This window comes from Otolemur garnettii, unplaced genomic scaffold (genome assembly GCF_000181295.1).
Source record: "Otolemur garnettii isolate 467f Iridium unplaced genomic scaffold, OtoGar3 scaffold00199, whole genome shotgun sequence".
NCBI classification, from domain to species: Eukaryota; Metazoa; Chordata; class Mammalia; order Primates; family Galagidae; genus Otolemur; species Otolemur garnettii.
Window position 1 is genome coordinate 1,391,119 of NW_003852594.1, and position 18,852 is coordinate 1,409,970.

An 18,852-nucleotide genomic window follows, 5' to 3' on the forward strand; every position below is an offset into this window, starting at 1 on the left:
ATGTGAAGGGTAGAAAAAGAGTGAAATAGCCATTGTATGGGAGCTGATTCAGAGACCAGAAAATCCTTTTAGAATTTATAGGCATCTAGTTCAATGACCATGAACATTTAGTTTCTACCCACCTATTCTGTTGTACAATTTTCTACATCAGTATAAAACTACTTTAATATGAACACAGAGAAGTAAGGTATTTGGGGTTTTTCCCAAATGTATTTTTTTTCCTTTCCTCTTTTTCTGGGAGGGCCATCCAAAGTGAGATGAAAGGGATAATACAGTGTTGTTATTAAGAAACTTAGAGTGGAGTGTATTGATTAACTTGTGGAGAGGCAAACAGTGAGTAATGGAGCTGAAATATGAATCTAGAGATCATCTAACCAAATGAAAAATTGAATTCACCACAGTTTCTCCCACAGGAAAAGAGACATGGCTTAATATGACAGCTACTGTTCAAATTTCATCATCATGTTTCCTGCTGTATTTCAAAACACAAGTAGGTGATTATTTTGATAGCATCTTCCAACCTGAGTGTAGAAAACACTTATCTTTATGATGGTGCCAGTGCAGTGATCCACTCATGCTTAGCCAAGGCCACTTGAGAGTCATGATGCAGAACTATAAAGCATAAAAGTAATTTTTTGAGCAACAAAGCAAAAGCATATAAATAAATACACTACCTAGACATGACAGAAGATCAGGGACAGGAGATGTGCACAGTGGACTATTAAAATTACCTCTGGAGTTCTAAAATATAAGGTGAAAAATATAGTGGGCTTGATTTTAATTTAATAAGATAGTAAAAATATATTCTATTTCAAACCAGATACTCCATCTTCCAATATAGCAATAATGAATTGGATTGTATTTTATTAATGCATTATTTTATCTAATAAAATCACAATTAGAAAATAGTAAGATTAGCAGCTGTAGTGATTGAATAGAAATCGTTTATAACATGTACATAAAATATTTTTTCAGCTTATTCAGCTTTGTATTAAAAGAATCCAGTTAATAATTTTCCAATAAACTGTCTTGACATAGTGATAGGTACAATGTAAGTATAAATTAGTCCTGCAAGCTCTGCTAAGAAATACCAAAGAGCAAAGATTTACAGCTTGCCTTTGCAATTGTTTCTGGGTCAATTTTTTATATTTCAGTATAAGAAAATAACAAATATTTCAACTGGAAATTGGACCTATTTCTACTTTTATCCTCTTGTTTTAACCAGAGCTGAGGAAATTGTTTGTTCTTAAAATTTTTGTTCCTTAAAAATCTGACATAAATATGCACTCGAGCAATTAATTAGATATACATGCAGTCAGTTTGATGCAAAAATCTCTGAGCTTCTATATACATGGTCAGATTTCAGTATTACCTTTCATCCTTCCTCAGAGTAGATATGAATAAAAGGGAATGGCAGGTTGGAATGGAGTAATATCAAACAAGCAGGCTGAAGACAGGAAAGCATCAGGTACAGTGTGTCCATTCAAAGTATTCTGGTGCCTCTGCTATTCTATTATGCAAAATCTTAGACTGTCAGCACACTGGCATATCAATACATCATGTATTAAAATTGTCTCTAGTCGTCATCAACTGTTATTTACATCATTAATATATCAATTGATTTTCACTTTTAAATTTAAAAAATAGCTGTTATGAATGGAATGTTTACTCCTCCAAATCCATAAATTGAAACCCTAATCCCCAGTGTGGTATTTGGAGGTGGGGCCTTTGGGAGATAATTAGGTTCAGATGAATTCATGAAAGTGGGATTCTCATGATGGGATTGGCATATTTACAAGAAGAGGACCACGTGAAGACAAAGCTATAAGGTAGCCTTCTGCCAGCCAGGCAGAAAGTTCTCCCCAGGACCTGACTTTTAGCACCTTGATCTTGGATTTTCTAGCCTCCAGAAATGTGAGATATGATTACCTATTGTTTAAACCACATAGCCTAAGATATTTTGTTACAGCAGCCTGAGAAGACTGAGACAATAGCTATCATTATGAATAAACTCCAAAATATTTTGGAATCATTGAAATGAAGATAATTCAGTTTGAACAAGAATAGGAAGCTACAATTGAATGATGATTTGTAGCTGATATCTTGAGTTTGGGGGTATATTAGGTTATAACCTCACTTAACATTCATAATTTATAAAGGAGGGAATTATCAACATTTTCTGCATCACACATTTACCTTCCCATTCCCTGAGGAGAAAGAAAAAGAAATTCACCTATACAACAGTTTAACAAATCTGCGCTTCAGAAATCTTAAGTAAGATACCTAAGGTTGCATACCTCACCTCTAACATATCTCAGTATGACTGACACAAATCTGCCTGTTTATAAAACTTATATTCATTCCACATACTGTACATCCAAACTTACTTCATTCATTATTATCGGACTTTGCCATTCAAAATAAACATAAGAAAGCAAAGAAACAAGCAAGTGTAATCCATTTACAGGAAAAATAAAAGCATTCAAATGAATTTTTTTAAGGCAGAAAATGTCTTTGAATTAACAGATAAACACATAAAAACAGAAAATCAATATATTCAAAGAGCAAAAAATATAAATTTTTAGAGAATTAAAGGAAATGTGATGATAATAAACTATCAAATAAGAGAAAATAAAGGGATCACTATTATAAGAGAAAACTAAATGAAAATTCTGAAATTGATAAATACAGTAACAGAAATTTTAAAAATTTACTAGAGGATTTAATCACTGATCTGAGATACCAGAACAATTAATGAACTTAAAGATAAATCAAAAGAATTTGATAATTCATTCTGAAAACCATAAAGAGAATGAATAAAAAAAAGAAAAGAAATGAAAACAAAATGCATTAGAGACCTGAGGCATATTAAGAAGTGTGAAAGTACCAGAAAGAGAGAAGGAAGATAAAGAGGTAGAAAATTATCTGAATAAATAGTGGCCAAAAGCTTCCCAAATATGGTGAAAAGCATTGATCTGCAAATCCAAGAAACTCCAGATAGAAAGAACACAAAAAGAAACATACTTAGACATATTTTAATCAAACTTTTGAAAGACAAAGTAAAATCTTGGAAGTATAAGAGTAAAAATGGCTCATTTTGTGTGGGGGGAACAGTAATATTCTCAATGTCTTATATCCCTCCATATTTAACATGTGCATTTACTGTTTTTATATTCAGTATTTGTATTTACTATTTGTTCCTATTAACTTTCATTTTTCTAAACTTGGAAAATATTTCTGGACTTCAGATTCTATTTTCTAGTGCAGAGCATTTGGTTTCTTTCTTTTTTTGTTACATTTCACACTCACATATATTTTTAGAATAAATTCTCTGCCACATTTGTTATGTTAACATTAAAAAATAATAACAAGGACGTATTATTATTAAAAATTATTTAAAATTTTTCTTCCCTGCAAAGAAATAGGTGTGCTCCTCACATTATCTGTTCTCACCTCACATCTTGGTCACTAACCTACAACTAGGGTCAACAGCACACTCCAGCTCAGACATGCTGGATCTCATAACACCAGAGAAAGACTCTACCATGATGAGGAACTAAATTTTGGCAGCATGTAATCAAAGGAGCAGGGGGTATATATAGGTCATAAATATTAGATTGCTCAATCAAGAGGGCCAAAACATAAGATAGCATACGACAAGTAATTCTCCAAAGACAAGACTTAACAATCTAGCTGTATTTAGGAGGCAGCATGATCTTGCTACTTGGATAACCTCTAAAATAGGAAAAAGCGAAGGTACATTCTGATCAAAATTAAAATTATAGTATTACTGAGGCAGACAGTATAGGAAAGAATTAAAAAATTCAGGGAAGTGGCCATCTGTAATACATACTATGTAAGGCTAGTGGAACCACTGGATTGTATAGAAAATTCTTCATTTACTAAGAATGTAAGGTACTTGTCGCTCTATCTGGCCAATATGGTAAATAAAAAATAATAATAATAATGTTGCATCTTCAAGGATAGTGGAAATAAGAATCATCCATCTTTAAAGATTAGGTGGTAGTCATTTTAATAAGTACTTTGGCCTCTTCAAGATTAGGTGAACACTGGAGTAGATCCGTGAGCTACCACAAAGTCGCACAATTACTGTTCCCCCCATTGCCCAACTCCAAACCACTCTTCCAGCTGCATATATATTCTTTAGAGCAGATTTTAAAAGAAGTGGGGTTGGGGCAACATGGCGGATTAGAGGCACCTCTTAGGGACTATCCTGTCTGGAGGAAGGAAGGTTTGACTCAAAGGACCTGGAAGCAATTGCAGTTCTGGTGTAGTTGGCAAGGTGGGGTGGGCCTGGGGCAATAGAAGCATCCTGCAGGCCCATGGAGAAGGGCTGCAAGGGCAAAAAACGAGATGGAGAGAGAGAGGACAGTGGCAGAGCAGGTGACCAAGGAGATATGGGAACTCTCACCCATAAGAAAGTGCCACAAGGTGCCAGAGAGCCAGCTTTCTGCACCTAGACATTTCCTTCTCTGAATTTACCCCTTTCCTGGCATAACAAAGAGCAATGGGGCTCTAGTGGACTTTAATTCTGAGCACACCACCCTTCTCCATCCCTCCTTAGCCACTGGAGAGATGAAAGGTGGTGAGGCCCGCTTGCCTCTGTGCTGAGAGGAACACCCACCTGGCTTAGACATCCAGGCTGGACTAACACCCCCCCCCCACGTGCAGGAGCAAGAAAGAAGACTGGACCGTGCACCTTCCCCATGGCAACCAGAGAAAGGCGAGGCAGAGGCCAGCTTCTTCCTCCCCTGCGGCTGGCGGGGATGATGGCCGGTAAAGGGTAAAAGGAGACTGGACCCTGAGCTTCCACCGTGTCCAGCCAGAACTCAGAGAGCCTCGCTTGAGAGGCCGAGAGTGGCAGCTTCGGCAGGCTACTGCTCCTCAGACGCAGCAGAAACCTCCAGCCCTTCTGCACTAACAGAGGGGCCCAGTCTGGCAGAAATCACCCCCCGGGCCCAGTCATCTCCATCCTGGGAAGCCCTGAAAAGCAGCTTCGGCAGCCTGTGAGTAGGGCTTGCCCCCTTGGCCACAAGAAAAACTGGAGCCCATCGGAACCGACCTCTATTGGATTGGGGCTTGCCACTGGGTCTGCCTCCTGCTGGGCTCTCTCTGACCGCCCCCCCCTCCCCCTTGAGTATGCCGTGGAACAAAGAGTGACCTTTCAAAGAAGTTCCCAACCCCGGAAAAAGCACTTCTTCATAAGGACAGAACGAACTCGTCTTGGTGCCTTAGCATAGAAGCCTTCAACCTTCGCTCTGCCGCTCTGGAGAGCTTGCCTTGACCCTGCTACCAGCGGTTCCCCAAAGTGGCTGGAAAAGTTATCACAGACCACCCTCCAGAAGCTTCGTAAACCTTCTGAGTCCACGCATCCTAGCCACAAACTGCCTTGCTTCTACCCCCAGTTCAGTGGTGGTGGAGATCAAGAAAGCCCCTGGGAACTACAGGGTCCCTCCTAAAGTGTGGACTCCACAATGGGGCACCAGCACTCCATCTGGGCGACCGGAGCCTAGTTAGAGTTTAGTTGGTGGTTTCTGACTGGGAAAGCTTAGGTTTTCTTTATTGTTTACACGGGCTTTAGTTTGCTTACATGGGAAACCATGGTGTTGAAGCCCTCTCAGCCTACTGGCCTCCCAGGTATTTTTATTTTTTTATTTTTTTTTAACATCAGAGTAAAATTTACTTGACTAAGAAAACAACAAGACCCCCAAATGCAAATCTGCAATTGATCAATAATGATAATCTAGTTGTCTAATATCGACTGATCAGGAGTCAAATTGACCTAATCAGCAACCCAAGTATTTTAAGAAAAAACTAGTATCATAAATATCACAAGAACTGCAAGTCTATTTTTCTACCTCCTACTTTAGCCTGATAAATAATGAATTACAGTTAGTATTAGGAATCTTCTGAAAATAGTTCTGCTTTTATGGAGAACAAAACAATAACATTTTGTGTTTAAGATGGCTGCAACAACTGCTTTACAAACTGTTCTATCCTCTGCTATGGAACATGATTTGGGGTCAAACAGAAACAAAAAAGCAAATTGTGGATAAATTAATTGAAATAACACTCTTGAAATTTGCAAAACATTTTTCAGTTCTACATAAAGTTGTAAACAAATAATGTACAGCTATGCTAAAATATAAATAATTTCAACTGTTTATAAAATGTGCTAATGTAAGAAATATTCAGTATTAGTTGCTTGGGGGGTAAAATGACTCAAAACATAACTAACAGGGATGATAATCTAATGGGGAAAGTAGGCGTTTGTTTTCTTCCCCCTTCTGTATGTTTATCTGTAACCTGTGGAAACAAATGTAAGGGCAGAAATCATTCTGCCTGTGGAAGATGACACTTGAAAAAGTCTTCAAAGACTGTTTTAAATTTTTATAGAGTATGAATATACATGGTTCTCTAGGGATAAAGTAAAAACAAAAGTAATACATGAAAGACAAGTTTAAAAAGGGATACAAGGTGGTAAAGATACAAAAATACATATATTTTAATAGTAAATCACAACATTTCTGGCATTGTTGGTAGTGTCTTATTTATTTTGAATTAATACTGTGATGTTGGTATTTTATTTTCATTTAAAAAATGATGAACTGTCACAAAAAGTAGTAGAGCTAGGACTCTTGAACCCCAAAGCCATTACTTATCCTACCACATCATGTGTACTTTGTGTTAAGTAATATCACCTTTATGTGAGATAACATACCAGTTTCATATGTTCATTTATTTTAGCTACTTAATAACTTAGTATGCTAATTGTGATAATTATACTAAACAGTTAATAACAAAACTGCAGTTACTGTGATAGTGACAATTAAGATGCAGTCAAACCCCTGTAAGGAATACACTCTTACCTTAAGGTAGAAATAAATTTTTGCAGTGAAGCATGTTAAAGGCTTAAGTGAATGTCAAGACTGTGAAAAATGACACGTTGATTTGGCTTCTCAGATATAGAGTAATTCTTTCCTAACAGAGTTTTAACATCAATACACCCAAACTCCCACCAAGAAAGTAGAGCGTCTTAAAAAATTAAATCTACTTTAAATACAATAGATTCTATTTCAGTCTAGAAGTGAATAGCCCAGTGGTTACAAGGGATTTGAGGTTTGCATGTTCTTCCCTCATCATATGCAGACCTCGTGAACAGATTACGAGTGAATGGAATAGAAAGAAGAAGAAAAAAAAAAGGTATTGCTGAATTGCTGTTCTCCAGTATTTGAACAGACAGTTGCAATTACCTTTCTAATGATTTCAGACAGAGTCTAAAAGGACATAGGAGCCCTGTACTATATATGCGAGTACAAGATTCTCATAGACAGCCATTCTTAGCTCAGGTTCATTGCTTCTTTCATTATTACAGAAAGTCTTTCTCTTTCCATTTGCATCAAAATGCTCACTCCACTTTGGTGATCTCTACCTGTTCAGCCTGGATTTAATTTTAATGCCTATTTACTGTGACACCAAGAAATCGTAAAAATGAACCTGTGTTATTTGACTTGCTTCCCAATATTTTTTAAAATTATTACAATGTTTCATAATTAATTTTAAAGCTGCAAGGAAAATACATTTTTAGTATATTTATATTTTCACATGGTGTACTTAATTACTCAGTACTCTATTTTTTGTATTTTATGTATGTGTAAAGAATAGATGTGCTGAACTAATCTGTTATTAGAAATACTGACTGAAATTGTGATAGGCCTGAGTTATATTTTTAAATTATTATACATATGAGTACACTATAATACTATCAATCTAATTATTTATTCAAACTGTAGGTCACAATAGCAGCAACTTAGAAATATTTTGCTCACTGATTTTATCTTCTAAGTTTAGATTTAAGAAAATTAGAGTAAAACTTAACTTCTCTAACAAGAAATCACAAAATGAGATTACTTTTCTTGTCACCATAAAGGGCAGAGATTTCAAATAACTATTTTGTTATTACAATTTTCTGCTATGGAAATAATTTCTAAAATCTAAAAAAGGGGCACTAAAATGAATAGAAAATCTAACCAAAAATATTCCCACTACAATATTGCATCACATATGAATAAAATTTCCTGCTTTCATGAAATGAGGTTTGAATGATGTTTTAATTTATTTTTCCAATTTTATTTAGTTTTTCTTAATTTGAATTATAATTATTATGGATACATAATAGATATCTTATCATGTGTTTTTCTATTAGAGTGATTCATATTATTACATTAAGCTTGAAGTAAACAAAAAGGATAAAAATTCCTATAATGAACTGTGTTTTATTTGAGCAGCAAAGAAACATGACATTTCTCACATTTAGCACTTTGGATAAATATCAAAGAGGAACTGCACAAAGTTTATATATTTCATCTAGTCTTCAGATAATTATAGCATGAACTTCAGTATATATTCATTAATATACAGATTCAGATTTTATCACAAATGTTTTGAGGCACCATAATAACCCATACCTGTTTAAGTAAGGTACCTAATCTATATGATGAAATCATTCAATCTGATCATTTCAAAGGCAAATATCAGCCTTAAATCTGAGAGTCACATAAAGGATCTCAGCATTGTCAGCATAGATTAATGTACAGATAATAGATAGGAGTTTAGTTTATAAACATAATACTTTTTAAAAAGTGCATGCCTGATTAAATGGGTCAGCTAATTAACTTAATGAACATGCATGTTATAGATTATAGTACAGATATTAAAATATTATTGGACATGATTTTTAAATACTTCTAAAATGCTTCTACATACATTGAATTTTATATTTATATTATTATTTCAATTTTTTAATAGGAACTTAAAATGAGACAATGTTGAGAGGGCTACAAAAGTTTTATAATCTTTATGATGCACATTTGTCAGTCATTTTCTATGAATACACACATGTAGGCAGAAATAACTGTTCGAAATGACAAGAACCAAAATTGTTCATATTAAATTAAATACCTCTGTAAGAGGAGTACAGTTGATTTTTAAAATTGTCCTTTGCTAATATATTCTGCCTTCCTCATCAACGAACATGATTACTTTTATTTTATAAGAACAGTAAAAAAATTATTAATAAAAGAATCTATGAATTATTTAGTTCACTTAAGGAATATAAAAACCTTTTACTTCTATAATAATGATACTGGTGTTTCAAGTTCTTGGTTTCCATGATTTGAAGAGTGAATCTAAGGATCACAGATCAGAGGTAAGAGGGATTTATTCACAGAAACAAAGAATACAAAAAATACAAAAACCAAAGCTCTTGGCAGGGAGAACTCAGATGGGGAACAAGAGCTCTTGCTCCCTCATCAAAGTCTGTCCTGGGCTTTCTGGTCAGAGTTATATATAGCCACTAGGGGTTGTTTTGCCAGAAATCAATGTTTACTTTTAGGGCTGGGTCTTTGTCAGTTATAGTCAGCTGTCCAGTGAACTGTCAGGCCTTGGAAACTCACATGAAATTCACCAGTCAGAAGTGCAGGGGGAAGAGACAGCAAGGCCCCAGTGTCTCCCCCCTGCCTCCTAGGACCCTCCTGCCTACCCTTCAGCTTGCTGGTTCCACTGCCAGCTACAGCTGCACCAACACCACCAGGGCTAAGGGGCAGGTCTTGGCACCACCTGTCCTGCATTAGTAAGGATGTCTGTCTTACTTTATAAGCTAATCTCAGATAAGCATTTTTTTTTGTTTTATTTTAACCATCCCCATTACTGATTTAATGAATAATTAAAGGGTCATGATCATCATTTTTTGATTAAATTTATACAACATACCTAAAGATATGTATCATGTATACTAATACTCTATTTCTTATTACCTCATGTTTATCCTTATTTAGCTTGTGTACATTTATAATATTAATAGATCATGGTTTTGGTGAAGTATTAATTACTTTATAAATGTTATGCCTTATACTATATCAGTTAACATGCATCTAATCAACAATTATTAGTTGAACAACAACTATATGTTAACCTTTGTCTTAATGTTAGGTATATAAACAAAAAAGAGATTTACAACATTTTAGCAGAGCTCATAATGCCAAGGGAATTTAATATACAAGCACAGGAGTTCCCCTTGATATGCCAATACTGCTTTTATTCGCAGTTGTAGATGTTTGTGCAAGGTACAGTAGCAAAGTAAAAATACAGATGATTTATCCTTATTAAGTGGCTGTTAGAAACTGAATCTGTAAGGAAATTAGTAGTCCACAAAGGCCATTTGGACAAATACAGAAAACGGTATATAATGTAATGAATTGTTTAAAAAAATGAATGTGAAGAAATTAATATAGAACATTAGATATATCTTAACCATACAACACTTCATTTCTCTGTTCGTGTGTGTATATTTGGGGGAAGGATACACATGTGTGTGCAGATGTGTGTGTTGGAAAGTGAGTGTTTGAAATTATGCTATGTACAATCCTTTCACCCAGAACTGTCACAAGATACATTTTATTAACATCTGTCAGAACATTGTATTTGTAATTTCATCCTTACTATTTGGACCAAATTGTTAGAAGTCATGAAAAATTCAAAAAGGCCTCATTCCTGTATTTTGATAATTTACTTTTCATTGAAAAGAAATAATGCAACTGTTTTGTATATATGTGAAACTATGACAAGTTATATAAGGCAATTTTGATAAGAAAATATAATCAATTATTTAAGTCATTATGTAAGGAACCCTGTTAATATCATTTATTTCACAAGTGATAAATCTTGTTTGATGTCAAAGTAAACATGTTAAAATTAGTGACATTAATACCTTTATCATTGAAACAACACACACATAAGCCTTGAACTAGAATTTTATTCATTTATTTTTATTTACCGATAAGATGAAACAGGCAGTAAACATTAATATTATATTCTTTCTAAAAATAGAGTTAGTAGGAGCAAATTGTTTCAGTATAGCCCTATTTATAAAGAAACTAAAAAAATAAAATATACTAAGAAAAAACTGTGGTTTGGATGAACCAAAATTACTTGAAAATATCAATTGCAGATTGAAAAGCAGACAGTATAAAAAAGCAATCTGAAAATCAAAACTGCATTATCTCTGAAAGGCTCACAGCCAGTAGTTTGATGAAGAAAATTATTATAGTAGAGATTGGAACTGTAATAATTAGCTTTAATTAGTTGATTTACCAATAATGTTCCACTGCTTAGTTCTACTTCTGTGTCCAGGCAGCTTTACAAAATATCAAAAAATTACCAACACGTAATGATTTTTGTATTTTTAAAGGTATAATGAGAATCTTTTCTGTGTCAGATTCTATTCCACAAATCATAACTATAACCCAAACAGTGAAATTTTTACAAAGTGAGCATTTGCATATAACTGATACCCAAAATATTTGCAACTTCCCAGAACCTGCCTCTATACCTCATCCTTTCTCTTCTACTTTCCTACCCCCTGCCACAACCATTATCTTGATGCTAACAGCCTGGATTATTTATGTGCATTTTTGAAAAGAAATAGAGCTTTAAAATATAGATAGGCAAGACTGTATTTGGTGCAATTAAAAGATATAAAATCAATTTAGCATTTCTGGAATGCTATATAACTTTTAAGTATGACATTACATCTAGTCTAGTACACTTCACTTCTATATACACTCTACTACAAAAAGATAATTCCTTCACTCCCCTATGACAATTCTAATTCGATTTAGAATTCATAAAAACTTACACAAACCCAGTAGGCTGAGGACAGAAATTGATTCTCATTCATACATGCTTTCAGTTATTCATTAATCAAAACTTAGCAAAAGACCTATTACATGCAAGATTGTGTGAGTTATGAAAACATGACTCCCCCTAAGAGGCTATCAGTAGAGAGGTCCAGAATAGCAGGTAAATAAATGTTTGCAATTTAAATACTTGAATGCCTTAGTAGTCTAGGGACATGTGGCATACACTAGAGCAAAAAAGATAGAATAGCAGCAAAAAGAAGCCATGATAATTTTGCTTTAAGGAAATAACAATGAGATTTTTTAGATTAAGGGAAATTGTAAAGAATCTGAAGTATAAAAGTATATAATATATCATTAATTTATGTGAGTTTTAAGTTTTATATTTTAAAATGCCATCTGTATTTAAAATTTGTTAAGATAAAAATATGAAATAGACAAATATGCATGCTAAATTATTTAAGAGGATGCATTTACCTGGGAGGGGAGATACTATGATCACAAAGGTGGTTTTCCCAGGACATGGCTTATCCATTGCACTCTGGAGGAACTAACCCCTGCAATTTCCCCAAATATGGGAAACTTGACTGCATAATTTGTGGTAGTCGGGGACTGTGTTCATGCTCTCCCCTGATCCTGTTTTAAAAAAAAAGAAAAACTTTTTTCCTCAGCTACATCAAAACATATTTGTAAAGTCTAAGAAATCAGACTGGTTTGTCTACAGAAAACATAAGGGATACTTTCTAACAAATGTTTAATATTAATTGTGAAGGATAAATTAAAAGCATTTTATGTCAATTTTTTTTTTTTTTACTTTAGCAACCATGCTCACTTATTAAATCAAGCATAAAATATCAGATGTTTTTTAAGAATCTTAAAAACCACTATCAAGATATAAATGTGTAAAAAAAAAAAGATATAAATGTATGTGTGTGTGTGTGTGCACATATGGAGCTCTCACAGAAACTTTTGGAGTTTTCAATAGTAATTGTTTTATAGAACAATACCACAACCTGGATATTGACACTGATAGAATTCACTGATCATTATTTCCCCAGTTTTACTTGTATGTATGTGTGTACATGTGTGAGAGAAAGTGAGGGGAGAATGGGGAGGAAAGGGAGGAAGAGACAGAGAGTTAATGTGCTGCAGAGAGGGTGTACCTGGGCTTGGTCAGTGCCAGCCACCAAGGAGGACCTGCCACACCTTCTGCATCTCTGTCTCCGGAGGGTGATGGTGCCATAGGTGAGGGGAGGCGAGCACTGGAGAAGCAAGTGAGACAGAGAGGGGCCAGCTGGGTGAAAGCCTGCGGGTCCCTAGTTAGTTGAGGGAGACCAGGATATAGGCCATGCTGCTGCCGGTGCTACCCCCAGAACCTCCCTTGGACTTAGAGAGCCCTCCTATGGCTGCACTACTCCCTGTGAGCATGTTACAGTCCCAAGGGGGGACATTTCACATTCAGGGGACCCCTCATTTCCTTGACCTGGTCAATTTCATGTAAGTTTCCTAGGCCTGGCCAATTTCATGAATGAACTCTAGCCATTCATTAATGTATTCCTTTATCTTACCCCAGCGGAAGGGACTGCATCCATTCATTAATGCACTTATTCATCTTGAGTGTATTCATTAATACATTCCTTTATCTTACCCCAGCAGAAGGGATTGTATCCATTCATTTCTTACCAAGTTCTGGTCTAATGTAACTACAGAGGACCCATGCAACTATATGTACCCCTAGACAAAGAACCCAGGCAGAGAGAGATTTTTTCCCACTTGGGTTTTTCCTTCTGCCAGGAGCTCTGGTGCTTTTTCTCTGTATTCTTTTCTGTAAAATAAGTCCTGTTGTACCACTGATCTGTGGTCCATGGAATCATTCTTTGAATCACTGAAACCAAAGACCTAAGGAAGAAGAAATTCCAACATCAAATGTTTAGTTCTAATACTTAAATCTGAACATCTTATCACATGATTAAGTTCAGGTATTGACCATCACGCTCATGATATAGATCATTCCCATTTCCAGATATCTCTCATATGTCTTTTTATACCTGCACTTACCTCATTTAATTTCAAAATGAAGACCAAAGTTGGAGAACTTAAATTACTTGACTTCAAGTAATATTATAAAGCCACACTTATTGTATGGACTGTGATAATCAAGCCCCCCTACCCTTGAAAGGAAACTTCTTTTGAGTCTATCTGTCCCAGCCCCCTCAATGGTGGGAAGAAAAGTTCTGAGAAACTTGAGGATAAGAATGTACATAGGGAGGAGAGGCTTGATGAGAAACTTGAAGATAAGATAGTATGTAGGGAGGAGAGACTTGACATAGCCCTCGCCTCTCCCCTTATACTACATAACACCCCCATGCATAAAGCTAATCTCAATGATTCAGCCTATGTTCCTTTGCTTGCTTGCTGTGATGCAGAAATAGGCTAAAAAGAACCATTTGATCTGTCATTCAGGGTCGTTTGCTTCTTAAAGGCAACAACCCCTGTGCAGGTATAATAAATTTCTATTAATTAATTGCATTGAAGTGAGGTCCATATCTCCTTCTCAGCTGTATAAGTCACTACATTTTTCTGGAGGCCCCAGGGAAATTCATCAGACCCCCACCTGAGCCCACCACCACCCCCACAGCTCCAGGGGAAGGCCTCTGGGAGTTTCCCCACCCCAGAGTTCTTTGATGCGTGAATTAAAGGCATAGGCTCCCAAAATGTTTGATTCAGTAAGCCAGTGGATATCTGTGGATTTCTATGGATCTCTAGAGAATCTGAGGGGGAACAATAGGCTAGGCTGGATGCAGCCTGAGATGCCTGTTTGCAAGGGAGAGATGTCTCCCTGTCCCTGAGGTGTTCTGTGTTGTCCTCGAGGTGTTCTGTGTTTAAAAGAATCCAAGGCAGAGGGAAGACGTCTCCCTGTCTCACTGGCTTGCAGTCCTTTATTAGACTGTTCTGGTATTAGCAGTCATTTGGACTGTTCGGATTTGCAAGCTAGTCCTGTTCTGTATTTGCAGTCTTCTGTTGAGTTGTTCTGGTTTTGGCAGTCAACTGGGCTGATTTTGGTATGTATGTCTTTTGTATGTTCTGCATTTTGTATGAGTGAGTGAGTGAAACCACTTTACACACTCCCTGTGAATTAAAACTTGTCAGTTATTTTGTATTTGATTTTTCAGCTTTAGATCACTTTCTGGGTGGGAATCAGACTTTTACTGTACAGTGTTGCTCTAAAATATTGGTTTGCTTGGCAATGTGCTGTGCTTACTGGCTTCTATCTTTCTTACAAGGCCCCTTTGTACTTCCTCATTTTTTATCTTGACACTGTGGTGTAAATTACCCACCTGCATTGGGATCCTCTTTTTCTGGCAATTAAAGAGTTAATACAAAGTTTGTTAAAACTTTTTGCCTAACTTTTTGCCTGCTAAAAAATGTGATTTCTATGTTACAAATAGCCTTGAGATAAGGTGAAGACCCAAGGTCAATTACTCATTTGAAACTAAAGAAAAACAAAACAAAACAATCCTCTTTACTTTTTTAAAACAGCAGCCACTTGGCAGTAAATTCACCTGTGAATCCACCTCCAGAGGTAAGCCACTTTAACATCTATTTTTGACTAGTGTCTGTAGACATTAATTAAACGTTAATGGTATTTTTGTTGTGCTTATTTGTTGTGGATTGCTGTGAAGCAACATAACTGTCTGTCAAATTCATTTGTTATAGTTTATGTAGAGCCCTTAAGAACCTCTAAGGGAAGGCCAAAGAGACAGAAACTTTGGACAGGGACCCTGGATTGCCAGGCCATTAGCTGGTCTGAAGCTCTTGGAGACATGTGTCGGTAGAACAACCCAACCAGTAGGGAACTTCAGCCCTACTAACCTGTCAGGTACTCCCAGAAATGTATGTCAACACCTGTCACCAGAAACATCATTAAAATAGAAGCAGGGGTCCAATCAACTCCTGAGGTGTTAGATCACTCACAGGCCTGTTAAAAGTGTATAAGAGTGTGTTCTGGTTCTGATTCTGAGAATACATGAGTGTGAGAGTAAGTGTGGACTATTAGACCTTGTTCATGTCGAGCCTGTGTCTGTCTTGTCATTTTGTGTCATTTGTTCAGTGTTTATTAGAGGATTGTTCTTGGCCCAAAACAAACAGTTCTGGAGATATTTGTGAGTGGATTACAGATCTTTTCCTTCAAGGGACCCTTTAAAACTTTGCTTCTTCTGAAATTGCTTTATTTACCTACTTGCTCTTATGTGTCCTACACCCCTCACCACCTGGTGCACCTTTGGCCTAGCAATTATTGGTCTCTTCACCCTTATTACTGGTATTGGGATTGGTAGTGCAGCCCCTCTGAACTGGTCCACTGGAGAGCATATATCCCTGACTTGTTTTTATCTCTTTGTGGTGACCTTGTTCATGCTTCTGTCCATATCTGGAGAATTTTTCCCAGCTAGTTCTAATTCTGTGTCCCCCTAACTCTTTGATACCCCATCATCCATACCCCAGACTTTGGGCCCCTCCTTTTTCTGTTACTTGAGAAGAATTCTATCAGAGCTACTAGCCATCAACATGAAGTCCTCTCTTTTTCCTAATCTAAGGAGGTCTCTATTGCAGGAAGTGAAAACACTCTTAAACCGTATAAAAATCCCAGAGACTTACCCCTTCTGTTTTCCCACTGATTCTGTCTTAAATAGCAATTCTCGTGAAAAATCAAAGATACCCAGATTAAGAAATAAGTTAAAATGTGTGTATGTAAGTGCTTAGAAACTGACTGAAATAAATAACAATATACTTCTTAGTAATCTTGAGAAAGCAGCAGGCAGCTGTGAGGAACTCCTCTAAAGATAAGAACAAACTACACACAAAAAAACCTCTGTAACTAACAACCTCACCCTGGTTTCTCACATCTGTAGCTATAATTATATAGCTGATATTGAACTGAAGAGGAAAAAACAAAAAAAGGATATAAGAGAATTTAAAAAGAGTTCACTAGAACTCAGCATTTTATGCCTAAGACATCTGAATTCTTAACAACAATTAAGGGTTCCTTCCTCTATATTGTTGGTATAAGTGTCTGTCTATTTTAATTCACTGTTTTTCTGCAACACTTTGGTTCCCTGATAGGAGTGTCCCACAACACTCTGACTGGAGATTCCTTAAGTGCCCTCCAGGCTGATTACATGGAGATGAGGGCTTCAGCAGAGTAACGAGGAGGTCCCACAGTGGTCCTCTGTGATAGAAGTTTACCAATAGAGGAATGGACATGCAAGAAAAGAGCAGGCTCTGACAATAAACCTACTATTGTAATTCCACCTCTGAACTAAAGGGCAAAAGTTCCAGGTGTTTTAGTTTTATTATTGGAATTTCTTCAGTGAATCTTTAGTCTCAGAAATTTGAGAATTGAGCCTGAAGGCCACAGATCAGTAATAAAATGAGATTTTGTTAAACTGAGGGACATGCAGAGAGAGTGGAAAATGCCAGAGCTATGGGTAGAGTGGCTGTTCCTTGTAAAGTGTTGTAGTTCAGGCATTCTGGTAAGCTATGCATGGCCCTTGAAATTCTTGGAGAGAGAGTGTAAATCTTGTGCTTTGCAAGGCTGTGTCCATATCAGTAACACGTCCCCAAGATGAACAGCCTCTGGAAGAGGGGAGGAGCCCCAGATCAGAGGTTTCCTGCATGTGTCCTTTGTCTAAGGATAAATAATTGGCCCTAAGAGATATTTTAGCCAAAACTTAGTAGATAAAAAAATACCTTTACAAACTGAATGGGTATTCTAGCAAATGAATAAATACAACCTCTCACCCTAGACAAGGTTTTTAGCTCTTTACAGCAATTTTTGTCTGGGTAGAGGATGTGTGTAATCCTTAGTCAAGGTGAAGCCATCCAAAATGTCCAAGACTGCTTTATTCATAACCTTACTAGGGCTCAAAGGGCCTGCAATGTGTCTGTGCCTAGAAATAGAAACCTGATTTCTGAGCTTACCTGAGCCTGAAAAATAAAGATTCCCTGTCTAAACCAGAGTGAAAAAATCCTGTATTAATGTTATATTTCATAAAATGTCTCTCATTTGTAAAATGTAATAACTTGGTTATTTAAATTGTTGAAAAAAACTGAGTCTTTGTCAAAGAGAAAGATTCTTACCTTTTAAAACTTCCAATTATCAGTTTGGCAAGTGAACGGTTAACTGTAATGCTATTTTATGAAAAGTGAGTTTTTAAAATAAGGAAAATTAGACAGAAAGAAAAACAGTATTGTGTAAAGAGAGAATCTTATGTAATAAATTTTTCCTGAAGCAGAATGGTTGTTCAAGAAAATAAAAGGCAGGGCAAAAGTTAAAGAATATTTAGGATGTTTGTAGACTATCTATGCAGGTTGAATGAAGCTCATGAAAGAGATTTTGTGAAGAAGTTTACATGTAATCCAGTTGACTATGCATTTTCTTTAAAATCTTTTGACTTGTAATCTTGTTTAAACAAATGTTTTAAGCCTTTGATATTTAACAAATCTTCCAAAATAAAAACTCTAAATTTGAAACTTGGTGCTTGTAGTACAGTGGTTATGGCACAGACCACATGCACTGAGGCTGACAGGTTCTGAACCTGAGGAAAACAAATTAGACTTATTTGTATAGAAAACTTTGTCAAATATGAAATGATAATTAATTTTGTGTGAACTATAATTATATGTATATTCCAATATTATAAGACATTGGTCTGTCCTAACATATATTTTTGGTAATAATTTCAATCCATCTCAAAAAAAAAAAAAGAAAAAGAATTTATTTGTAACTAAGTCTAAATTTTTTCCAAAAAAAAAGAAAAAAATATTAAAAGAGGCCAACAGATTCTCTTGAATTCAAATTCCTGATGTCTTTAAAAATTGAATAACTTCAGACTAAAAACAAATTTTTAGAACTTTCATTGGAAAATTAACATGTCTATAAGTATTACTAACCTAGCTTCAAACAGAACAGAAATCAGTTACATGGAAATGGACTAATTTGTTATGACTTTTTGTTTAAAATATCATTGATTCTTTCTATGTTCTGTTTTCCAGAAGTTAAGGGAACCATTTTCTGTTTTTTGAGCTATTTATAGCTTTTCAAGCAATATATGTACTTTTTTTTTTTTTTTTTTTT

The 18,852-nt window shown here is 35.7% G+C and overlaps 1 non-coding gene across 1 annotated transcript; it reads left to right on the forward strand.

Moving 5' to 3' along the window:
- Positions 1-12,186: 12,186 nt before the first annotated feature.
- LOC111721899 lies at positions 12,187-12,350 on the forward strand. Its single transcript, XR_002770892.1, has one exon. It is a non-coding gene; the product is annotated as a U1 spliceosomal RNA (small nuclear RNA).
- The last annotated feature ends 6,502 nt before the right edge of the window (positions 12,351-18,852 follow it).